Raw genomic sequence first — 12474 nt, 5'->3', positions numbered from 1 at the left:
AAACGAATTTCGTTGCGCGCACTGCATCACATTTGGTGATGCAGTGTGAGCAACGAAATTAGTTTTATTTATTTAAATGTTTACTTACCTGTAAAACTCCGTAATCCATACATTACTACCCCCCACCCTGCCCCTCCCCCTGCCCACATCACCGCCCTACAGTAACTCCTACTACCGACCGCAACTGACAGTCAGGCTTTACTTAAGAGGCAATGTGAAAGTATTTGTGCACACAACACACAGGGAAAAACTTCCCACTAGTTTAGAAAAATAACCAATGTTTTAATGAGGAAAACAAGACCAAAATGACAAATTCCAATAAGTAGAAGTCACAATATGAATTTTTAAAGAATAAACTGTTTTATAATGCTTAGAAACAAATAGCGCCAACCGGAGCTGTGTGGTCGTGCTTGACTGGGACAAATCCAGAAGTTCAGGCCGACTGTGATGGAGTGCAGGTCAGATACAGGGACCAGCCTTGGCCTGCTGAAACAGTACCTTGGTTGCATCAACACTGAGGACGATGCGGGAGGCAGCAAAGGTGATGCGTCGTCGTCAATCCTTTCAAGGAAGGAGAGGTGTCAGTTTCAAGTTACACAGCTTCGAGGGTCACGATGCGATGAACATCGGGGCAATATGTCTTAATCGAACCGTTAGACTGTAGGCGATGCATGCAGCACAAAACGAAGCATTGGTCCCGAGCCATGTAAAGTTGGAGTTGTATTGGAAACAGGGGATGATGCGTTGGCGCCGTCTGCAATGTCTGCGGTTCATACAGCAGCGGTGATGCGTTGGTGTAGAAGGAAATGTGCTTGTTGCGATCAGATCCACGTTGTCGATGCTTGGATTTTTTGGGTTGCAGCACTAAAAACTAATTTCCTAGGGACCGGGATTGGATTCTCACCACTTGGCAGAGTAGGACTCCCAGCAGACAGAGTCCAGGTGCTGTTTGCAGGGTGAAGTCTTTGATATCCCTGATACTTTAGAAACAGGAGGCAAGCCAACAAGCTCTTGGAGATACTTTGGTTCTGAGATGTAGAGGTGCAGGTCCAGTCCTTCTCACTCCCAGGCATGAGGCAGAAGACCAACATAGCAAAGCAGTTCAGCAAAATGTCAGTCCCTCCTGGCAGCACAGCAGTCCTTCTTTCTGGTAGAATGTCCTCCGTTCTAGAAGCGTTCTGATTTGGTGGTGTCAGAGGTCCACTATTTATACCCAGTTAGGCCTTTGAAGTGAGGAGGTTTCAAAGATATGCCTTTGAAGTGCACAAGACCCTGCCTTTGGTGCCAGACTCACACCAGGGGGTAAGCAACCCTTTGTGTGGGGACAGGACACAGCCCTTTCAGGTATAAGACTTAGAAGACTGTCCATAACAATTTAATTCTTTTTTATCTAATTTATGCTGACATACCGTGTTTTAATTATCATTCCACTTGTACAGTCTTACTTATTTCGACATGCTGTTTTTATCTTTTTGTACTGCTTTTATGATATGTGCATATCGAAATAAAGCATCAATCAATCAAAGGTATAAGTGTCAGCTCCTCCCTCCCACCCTCTCAAGATGGCACATCAGCATGCAGATGGCCACTCAGTCACACTGTTGCATAGCATTTTAGGACCCTAGTGTACTTTTCCTGATTCATGCCCTTATATAGGTATAAATCACCATGTCCTTATAAATCATAACCATATTTAGACATAGCTCATGCAGTCCAAATACGGCATGGCTACTTCCACTAGTTCCGAAAATCCACAACGATTTCTTGGAAAAATTGGCTTCAGCAGTTAGGGACTTCCCCTTGCTTGAATATTGATTTGTCCAAGAACTCATGAAGTTTTCAAAGAACTGAGACTCTTTGATGACGTTATTATGTCCACCTTTACGTCAAACTCTGCACCTTCAAGGTATAAATATGCCCACACTTGCCTAAGCAAACACACAGTGGTTTGGAGCAGTTCGACTATCTACTTGCCCGACGTATCTCGCTACAGCAAGTGCCGAAGGAAGCCGACCCTCCAGCAGACGCACTGAGAGAGACGCTGTCTTTTCTCTTGCCGAGAAGCCGACCCTCCAGCAGACGCACTGAGAGAGACGCTGTCTTTTCTCTTGCCGAGAAATTCAGCTCCAGTGATTCCAAGCTACCCTTGCGGGTTGTTGGGAAATCGAGTCCTGAGACTGACCTCCTTCAGTCTAAACCAATGTTTCGGAGCTGATTAGACCCTAAGAGAAATCTTGGATAAGATTCTTGGCAAAAGAATACTAAACTTATGCTACACCACACTTCTTCCCTCGTACTAGACTTGGGTTAGGTACATAGGGGTAGGCGTATTTTAGAAGCACCAGTGGAGTACTTTTTAGCCTTTGTTATTTATGTATGTATTTATCTATGGTCTAGGAACCATACAATGCTTTTACAGTATTATTTTATAATACTCTTCTTTATACTTTGCAACCATTATTGCAATTGTAGCAGTTCATTTCTTCTGCTTGAGAAAGAAGACTGTTCAGTAAATACTCTTTTATTGAAAACGCCCGCCTCTCTATTTCTCTGCACCTCTGGTGAAACAAAGCATGCACGAATGACTAAGTAAAATATCTATCTATTGTTTCCATGACTCTGAAGATCAGTTTTATCTTGGGGAAACAAAGTTGTCATGTTTATGTGGTTGTCAGAAACTTATCCCTTCTTGTGAACTCGAGAAAGTTTCTAGTGACCTCTGAGCTAGCTGGCACTCACAATTAAGTTTAATATATTCGATAGAGTCCTAGTAGACATAAGTCCTACGTCACATCTATTGGATATATTATTCCAATGCGCAGAGCCTATTGGGAATATAGGAATATAAGAACTACACTATACTACCCTTCCTTTGTGTGTGGCCATCTAAAGGAAATGCGGGATGCCAGTTGTCAGTCACCCCATACTTGTATTCCAGAGTCCTGCAGAAGTCCCCAAATGGCTACCGTAAGAAAATACCAACTTTCTAAAAGTGTCATTTCCTGAATTGAATTTAAAAACCAACTTCACCATAAGTTGTGTTTAAAATTGTGACTCCAGAGACACCAAATTTGGGGGACCTGTCTTTTCCTAATTGGAAATTACACTCATAAACTGTAATAAGGCAATCCCAATGGTATCCTATGGGCGAAATAGGTCTTGCTCTTGTGAAAAACACATTTAAGAGTTTTTCACTACTAGGACATTTAAAACTTAAGATTACATGTCCTACTTTTTAAATACACTGCACCCTGCCCATGAGCTGCCCAGGGGTGACCTATATGTAATAGAAAGGAATGTTTGGGCATGGCAAGTTAACCTACTTGAAATGGCAGTTTATAACTGCACACACAGGCTCTGCAGTTGCAGTCCTGAGACAGATTTAAAGGGATTCTTCAGTGAATGGCACAATCAGTGCTGCAGGCCACTAGTAGCATTTGATTTACAGGCCCTGAGCATATGTATTGCACTTTACTAGTGACATATACGTAAATCTGATATGCCAGTTTTGGATAAACCAATGTTACCATGTTTTAAGTAAAGAGCACATGCACATTAGCACCGATTAGCAGTAGTAAAGTGCCCAGATTCCTAAAGCCATCCAAAACAAAGTCAGCAAAACAGTCAAACACAGGAGGTCAGGGGAAATCACGCCTAGGATGCCAGGTTTAACATTCTCCGGACACTTCTTCTTGTCAGGCCTCAGATACAGCTTCATGTCAGGGCTCTGGTTTACTGCATCATGTCTAGCTCCTCAGGTACTGCCTCAGACTGACTCTGGCTCCTCTGTGACACTGCTTCTTGCCAGTCTCCTGGGATGCTTCACACCAGGTCTCACACAGCCTGATTCACGTCATCTTCTCAGACACTGCTTCCTTCCAGGCACTTGAGATGCTTCACATCCTGAGGTGCTTGATGTCAGGCTTTAGACTGATTGCTTCACGTCAGCGTCTTGGACATTGCTTCCTGCCAGGCGGTTGAGATGCCTCACATCAGATCTCAGACTAACTACTTCATGTCAAGCTCCAGATGTCATGTCCAGCCATGCACTGGCTGCTTCTTGTCTAGCTCTTCAGAAACAACTTCATGTCAGGCCTCAGACTGACTGTTTCATGCCGGGCTCCTGAGACTCTGCTTTATGCCAGGCCCCTGGGATGCTTCAGGCCAGGCCTCAGACTGACTCAGGCTCCTCTGAGACAGTGCGTCCTGCCAGGCTCTTTTGATGCTTCACATCAGACCTCAGACTAATCAGACTAACTGCTTCATGCCAGGCTCTTGCACGCTAGGACTCAGACTGACAACTTCATGTCAGGCTCCTGAGATACCTCACTCCAGGCCTCTGACAGTCTGTTTTATGTCCAGCTTCAGAGGTACTGCTTGATGACGAGCTCCTGAGATGCTTCACTCTCCGCCGCTCACTGTTTCCTGTCAGGCTCCTGATGATATCTCTCTCCAGAGACACTGCCTTATGTCAGGCTTCCCCGACACTGCTTCATGTCAAGCCCTTCAGATGCTTCATATCAGTCTCCTGCATAGCTCCAGGTCAGGTTCCAGATATTCTCCATGTCAGGCTCCTTGACGCTCTGCTTCTCGGCAGACTTCTTGAGAAACTGCTTAATGTCGGCTCCTGAGGTGATTCATGAGAAGCTCCTGATATGCTTCATGTTAGACTCCACAGATGCTTTATTGCATGCCACGCTTCTGCAACCTTGCTGCATGCTAAACTCTTGAGATGCTTCATGTCCGGTGCAACAGGGGCTTCATGACTATCTTCTGCGACATTGACTGATAATGGTAGGTTCTGGAATGCTTCATGTCAGGCCCCTAACTCCTTAATGCCAGGAGCTTCGGCCAGCGCTTCATTTCAGGCTCCTGAGATGTATCATGTCACTCTCAAGAGTTCCTTCTTCCTGACCGCCCTGAATCACTGCTTCATGTCAGGCTCCTGTGATGCATTACATTAGGCATCCAATGCTCTTCCTCAAGAGCGGTCCTGACTCACCACTTCATATCAACCCATTGCCAAGTGCTCAATGTTATGTTATATTTGATTTATACAGCGCACAGCTACTCGAAGTATCCCGGCGCTTGCTCCAGAAGTAAATTACACACAGATCAGAAGCTAAAAAGGCAAAGTTTTTAATTTTTTCCTAAAAAGGAGTGGGTCCTGAATGCCCAATAGTTCCAGAGGTAGTATGTTCCAGGCCAAGCCGGCTTTTAGAACAAAGGAACTCATTCCAAGCCTTTGGCGATTGAACCTGGGGGTCTGTATCAATAACTGGTCGGACGAGCAAAGCTGTCTACTCGGTTTATAAAATGCAAATCTCTTCTGAAGATAAATAGGGCCTAAACTATAAAGGGCTCGGTGCGATGGATAACATTTTGAATTTTAGCAGAGATTCAACTGGGAGCCAATGCAAGTTACGTAGGTGGATGCGAACACGATGTCTAGATGATAGTCCCAATAGCAGTCTGACTGCCGAATTTTGCACTACTTACAATTTCCTAGCAAGATAGCCTGGACTGCCAACCAAAAGGGCATTGGCATAGTCCAATCGGGACAAGATCAGAGCCCAGACCACAGTGTCCTTGGCGCTAGCAGGTAAAAGAGGGAGAAACTTCCACAAGATTTTCAAAGTGCCAAAGCAGTTTCTTCACTTGTGTTGAAAAGTAAACATTTTCGTCAAACCAGACACCAAGATTTTTTGCAGTGCTCTTACCCACAGTGGGTCGGGGGAAATCAGAAGGCCACAGCCTTTCTCTGAAGTCCACTGGAAACGAACGATACAGGAGCACTTCCGATTTTCCTTCATTACACTTCAACTGTGCATTCGCCAGCCAGTGAAACACAGAGGACAAACAGTGCTGCGCCACCACAACAGAGTCGTCGTCCTTCCTCCAGGAAAACAAAAGCTGCGTGTCCTCCCCTAGGCCATCACTTTAACCCCTAATGACTATGCGAGATAAACCAGCGGAGTCGCATAGATGTTAAAAAGAAGAGGGCTAAGTGATGACCCCTGCGGTACACCAGTTGTCAGCTGCATAGGTGCCGAGGCACAAGGAGGGAGTCAAACTTGCTGTGACCTATCCTCCAAGAAGGACCTGATCCATAGCAGCGCCGAACCAGAAATAGCGGTTTCGACTAGGCGATCAAAGAGCAGAGAATGGGGCACCATGTTGAATGCCGCCGAGAGATCAAGCATAACCAAGGCTGCTCTCCCGCCGGCATCCAGACACTCCCGGATCGTTTCTGTCACCTCCAACAGTGCCGACTCCGTACTGTATGAGGCGCGGAATCCAGATTGTACTGGATGAAGCAAGCCAGACACTGCTACATAGTTGGAGAGCTGAGACGTAACCACCTTCTCGCAAACTTTAGCCAGACTTGGCAAGAGCGAGATGGGACAATAGTTCTCAGGAAGCAGAGGGTCAAGTGATGGCTTCTTAAGGAGGGGGAGAATCGATGCCTGCTTCCACGACAATGGGACACATGCCTCGCGGAGCGACTTGTTGATAATTAAATTTACTTCAGAATTAATAGTGTCTGCCACTTCGGGCAGAAGCCTAGCCGCACACGGGTCATTCGGTGATCCAGATTTAAGTGTCTTAAGGATTCTGAGAGTACTTGGCGGATCTACAGGACTAAATGCAGAGAAGATGGAGACAGTTTCTGTCACTTGTTTCCCCAGCGAGGTGGTAATAGACTTCCTAGATATGGTCGAAAAAGTGTCCTGTATGCTGTTTATTTTATCCCTAAAAATTTTCACCAGGGTGTTGCACAAGGTATCCGAGGTAGGTACCACAGAAACCTGGGCGCTGGGAACCAAGAAACTCTGCACAATAGCAAATATTTCTTTAGAATTATCATTAGCCCTATCAATGAGAGCGGAGAAATGCAGGCCTTTAGCCATTCCAATAGCCGCCTAATAGAGTTTCTGTTTGGCTCCAAGAGCAAGCTTGGCAATGGAGCAGTAGCCGCCGGAGCGCCATGCTCTTTGCAATACCTTACAGGCATGTTTCAAAGTCTTCAGCTCAGGAGTAAACCAAGGCTTGGGGGGAGACTCTCTCCTCAGCTTAAACTGGCCTGAGCAGAAAGGGCGCCAACCAAATCGTTGATCCAATCTGCAAACCTGGACACATTTCCTCCAGGTCCTCTGAGAGGGAAGGCTGCCAGGCAGCTGCTAAGCTGTCCAGCGTCCAATTTCCTAGAGGTGGGAGGCCGGTGGAAACTAACCTGTCGTGGTGGACGTTCAATATCCCATGAAAAAAAATATGGGAAAGTGGTCCAACCAAGCGACAGGAAGCGGCCTCGCAACCGATATAGGAAAGTTGGCGCAGATGGTGTCCAAAGTATGCCCACCTTGATGGGTAGGATATCTGACCCATTGAGAGAGATCGGCTAAATGGAGAGAGTCCATAAAAGCCACTGAGTCAGCCGCCTCTATAAGATCAAGATGGATATTACTATCCCCAAGGAGCACATAGTTCGAGAAGAACAGTGCTCTATCTGCCAGAGTGTGCCCACAAGTTTCCAGAAAAACACTAGCTGGTCCTGGTGGTTGATATATCAGAGACCCACCACCCCGAGTGAAATGGGCAGAAAGTTGTAAACTGAAATCCAGGACCTCACATTCACCCCAAATGTTCGATGTTTCACTATGCAGGGACCAGCATTCCCTATATAAAATGGCCATGCCCCCACCTCTGCCGACTGGGCGATCCACCCGATGGATTTTATAGCCAGCAGGAGTGGCCAAGGCCACAATAGTGTTAGAAAACGCATCAAGCCAGGTCTCAGTGATAAACAATAGATCTAAAAGATTATCAGAGACCAAGTCTGCGACATCTACATAATGCTTCCTCAAGGATCTAGCACTAATGAGACAGGCACCGATACTCCCATGCGTAGGTGAGTCAGCAGACATGCTATCTGAAGGAAGCTTCGGTGTAAAAGAGTACCCACAGTCCACACAGGCCATAACACTTGTAAAACCTACCAGGTTGTCTCTGTATGACAGACATAATGGAGTTCTAAAAGATTTTAGAGACATACTCGAATACTGGATGTTATTTCTATTCGCTGAGTCGGATCCAGCAGATTGACTCGCCCTGAGCACTGACTTAGCTCTGACGGGCGCAGGCGGGCTTCCAATAGGCGCTCCTTCGGCGCACCCGCTCCGCGTTCGACCAGAGCCCATTTACATAGAGTTTGGCTAATGCCGGTGTGCAGCGTACAATGACTGGACCGCTGACTGCGATGAGCGCGAGTCACGTCCAAAATGGCCGCTAACCAGCAGTGGCTTCTGCAAAGTGCACAGCAGTGACGTGAAGTCTAACACACTTCGACTGCAGTAAAAGAGGATGCCACAGAACATAAAACAATTTATAATTTAAAATGTCTGCTAGAATCTAACCAGAAAATAAAATCACGAAGGAGACATTCCCCCCCCTAATTCCTAAATCGTGACAAGCAACGCAACTTTCCAGTAGTTTACATTTTTTTAAAAAGATGAGCAAAATGACCCTTCTAGAGCGCCGCACATTCGGACTGAGCCCAGTTAAGTAGAGTTTGCCCAATGCAGGTGTGCAGCGTACAATGACTGGACCCCTGACCGCGACGAGCGCAAGTCACGTCCAAAATGGCCGCTAACCGGCAGTGGCTTCTGCAAAGTGCACAGCAGTGGCGGGGAGTCTAACACTCTCTGAGTGCAGTAAAAGAGGATGCCACAGAACATAAAACAATTTACAATTTAAAATGTCTGCTAGGATATAACCAGAAAATAAAATCACGAAGGAGACATTCTCCCCAACTCTCAAATCGTGACAAGCAACGCAACTTTCCAGTAGTTTACATTTTTTTAAAAAGATGAGCAAAATGACCCTTCTAGAGCGCCGCACATTCGGACTGAGCCCAGTTAAGTAGAGTTTGCCCAATGCAGGTGTGCAGCGTACAATGACTGGACCCCTGACCGCGACGAGCGCAAGTCACGTCCAAAATGGCCGCTAACCGGCAGTGGCTTCTGCAAAGTGCACAGCAGTGGCGGGGAGTCTAACACTCTCTGAGTGCAGTAAAAGAGGATGCCACAGAACATAAAACAATTTACAATTTAAAATGTCTGCTAGGATATAACCAGAAAATAAAATCACGAAGGAGACATTCTCCCCAACTCTCAAATCGTGACAAGCAACGCAACTTTCCAGTAGTTTACATTTTTTTAAAAAGATGACCAAAATGACCTTTCTAGAGCGGTCTTTTGAAACACTGCTTTGTGCCAGGCTCACAAGACACTGCACCACAACAGACCCATGAGTCTCTGCTTTGTACCAGGATCACCAAGCACTGCCTCATGAATGCTTCAGTGACAGTGGTTCACATCAGGCCCAAACTCACTGCTTTGTGCTATACTCCTGGCCCACTGCCTCTGCAATGCTTTTTGCCAGGCTTCCAAAACAATGGTTCACTTGGCCCCTGACTCACTGCTTTATTACTAAGTGGTCTAGACTTCTAGAACACTGCACACATGCCTTCATGCCAGACCCCTAGCACTGAGTACATTGTTTCATGCCAAGGACATACCTATACACGCACTGATACAGGTGAGGTTCACAACTCACTGCACAAACTGCTTCAAGTCAGATGCCCACTTAAATACATATGATGCTTCTGCACAAAACACAACATGCCAGGGACCTGCATATACTTCTACATTCCAGACTACTACCACTAAGTACACTTTTTTTCATTAATACATTAATGAATAGGAACTTATAGAGCACAAGCATCCACCTAAATAGGCATTGTGATACTCAATTAAGTTCAGGTTACAGGGGACTGAAGGATGCACGGAGAACAATGTGATTAGCAAAAGTTGAATGGTTATAAGGCCTTCTAAACTTAACGTGAGACAATATGGATTTTAACATGAACGGTGAGGCATTCCACAGCTGTGGGCCTGCAATAGCTAAGGATCTTCCACCAATTCTAGCCTTCCTTACTGTCGGAATGGAGAAGAGCATAGCATTTCGAGAACGAAGATTCAGGGTAGGTGTGCAGGTTTGAAACAAAGAGCTCAGGGGAGACTTTTCAGTTTGATATTAAATCTTGTGTTTAAGGTACATGGTCTTTAAGGAAATCCTACAATTTATAGGAAGTCAGTGGAGGCAGATTCAGGTTGAAGTGAAGGGTCGTGGCCAACCGCACACGAAGATGGTCACACTTTGCTAAAGCAATGTGCCGACCACCCAAATCCTAAATGATCCTGACCACTCTTGGCATCGTAAATTGCACGAAATGGGACGCCCTGACATCCAGCGACAGGTGCAGACAGACACTCGGCGGTGTCCTCTTGGACTTGACGTCGCCCTGAACTGTGAAACCGTAATGGGGCTTACCTCCCACGGCGAGAGCCAACACAGTGACCGCTGGCTGCGAATGTAGTACTCGGGTGTGAAACCGCAAGGTGGGTGCCGCAGGCACCCGCAAGGGGGGGGGGAGAGAAGGAACAAAGAGGAGAGGCAGATCGTGGGGCATTCATGCCCCCTGGGGTGCTCTGGAGAGCATGGCTGTGGCGACCAGAGTGGAGGAAGGACCTATGCAGCGGAGGGAGCCCAACGAGAAGGGAAGCCAATAACAGCAGGGCACGGATCCAAGAAGAAAGTCAGAAAAATGTAGATTTTTCACAGCCTGCTGGGCAGAAAATCTGGATTTTATTAAAGACACGGAGGCTAATATTATGCAAATTCTCCTTTATTGCCACAGCTCAGCAGTAACAATGAAGAGAATAGAGAACTTATGAACATTCTAACAAAAGGTATATAGCACGTGAGCACACAGCCATCTTCCTTCTTTGTCCAATGCTGCGAAACAAAGGATAAGGCCAAGAAGAATTCCAGACGCCAAACATAACCTCTTCATCTTCATAAAAACAGGAGGTGAAATTCCTTATTCTGAAAGAAGAAGTAATATAAAGGTGTTAAAATATAACCCCATGGGAGGGGCGTATAGAGGAGGGATAATATTAGCCTCCGTGTCTTTAATAAAATCCAGATTTTCTGCCCAGCAGGCTGTGAAAAATCTAAATTTTATGGCATGACACGGAGGCCAACATTATGCAAGTTCAAAGTGAATTGAGAACATTATCAATCACATTATTAATAGGTCTAAAATAACATTTTTTAAACATAGTCTCATTAGACCAATCTGCGGCTCTTAAAATATCTTGGAGCCCTCCACCAAGCATAAAAGCTTTAGAAGCTGAAGCACCTCTGAGAGAGTGAGCACCAAAAATCGAAGTGTCAACACCACATTCACTCATCACTTCTTTCACCCATCTTGCGAGAGTAGGAGAGGAAAATGGTTTGTAAGGAGATCTATGGGAGATCAGGAGTTGTGTCTCAGAACCCCTCAAGTTAACAGTCCTTCTTTCATATTCCTTAAGACATTTAACAACACACAATCTTTCATTTTCGGGAAAGAAAGGATAGAAGATAGAAGAAGACATAGTTTTAGTCCTTTTTTTGAGATAAAAACAAACTCCCTCAGGTTGAAAGGCTCTGTATGAAATGTCTAAGGCTTTAACGTCTGAAGTCCGCCTGAAGGAGACTAAACAAAGCAAAACAGTAATTTTATAAGAAATACGTTTGAGAGAAAGGACATCGTTCTCTCCCCATGAAGAGATAAGATACAAGATGTTCCTCACGTCCCACAAGGCTGAATATTTAGGAGTTGGAGGATTGAGAACACGCATGCTTCTCATAATTTTTTTGGTCAAGAGATTTTGACCAACAGAAACACCGTCGACTAAGGAGTGACCCGCAGCAATCGCTGACCTATAAACATTAACAGTTCTATAACTGAGGCCAGAAGCGAAAAGTTCTGAGAGGAAATTAATCACTTGAACTAAATCAACTGAAACGGGATCGTGATGTCGTTGAAAACACCAGCGAACCCATTTGTTCCATGCCAATCGATATGCCTTCCTTGTCCCAGGAGCCCAGGATTCGGATATGAGTCGGAAAGCATTGTGCGAAAGGCCAGGGATTTGCCATTGTCGCCTGAAATCTTCCAGGCCGTCATTACCAAGATGCCTCGTTCTAGGAGGGGGTGAGATTCGTCCTGAGGGCCCAGGAGAAGACGGTTGAAAGACGGGATCAGTATTGGGAAGTCTATTGCCATCTCCAAGATGAGGGGAAACCATGCTTGAGACCTCCAGAGGGGGGCTACCACTATCATACTCTGAAGGTATCTGCGAGCGTGTAGGAGGAGGCGCGGGAGCATTACAAATGGCGGGAAGGCATATGGCTTTAAGTTCTGCCAATTCTGGAGGAAGGCATCCACTCCAGATGCCTGAGGGTCCGGCCTCCAGCTGAAATATTTCGTTAACTGGGTGTTCAGCCTGTCTACAAATAGGTCTGTCCCGAAGGGGCCCCATTGTTCCTGAATGCTCAAGAAAATCTTTCTGTTCAGTCTCCAAT

This window comes from Lissotriton helveticus, chromosome 1_1 (genome assembly GCF_964261635.1).
Source record: "Lissotriton helveticus chromosome 1_1, aLisHel1.1, whole genome shotgun sequence".
Lineage (NCBI taxonomy): Eukaryota > Metazoa > Chordata > Amphibia > Caudata > Salamandridae > Lissotriton > Lissotriton helveticus.
This window is presented reverse-complemented; position numbering follows the sequence as displayed.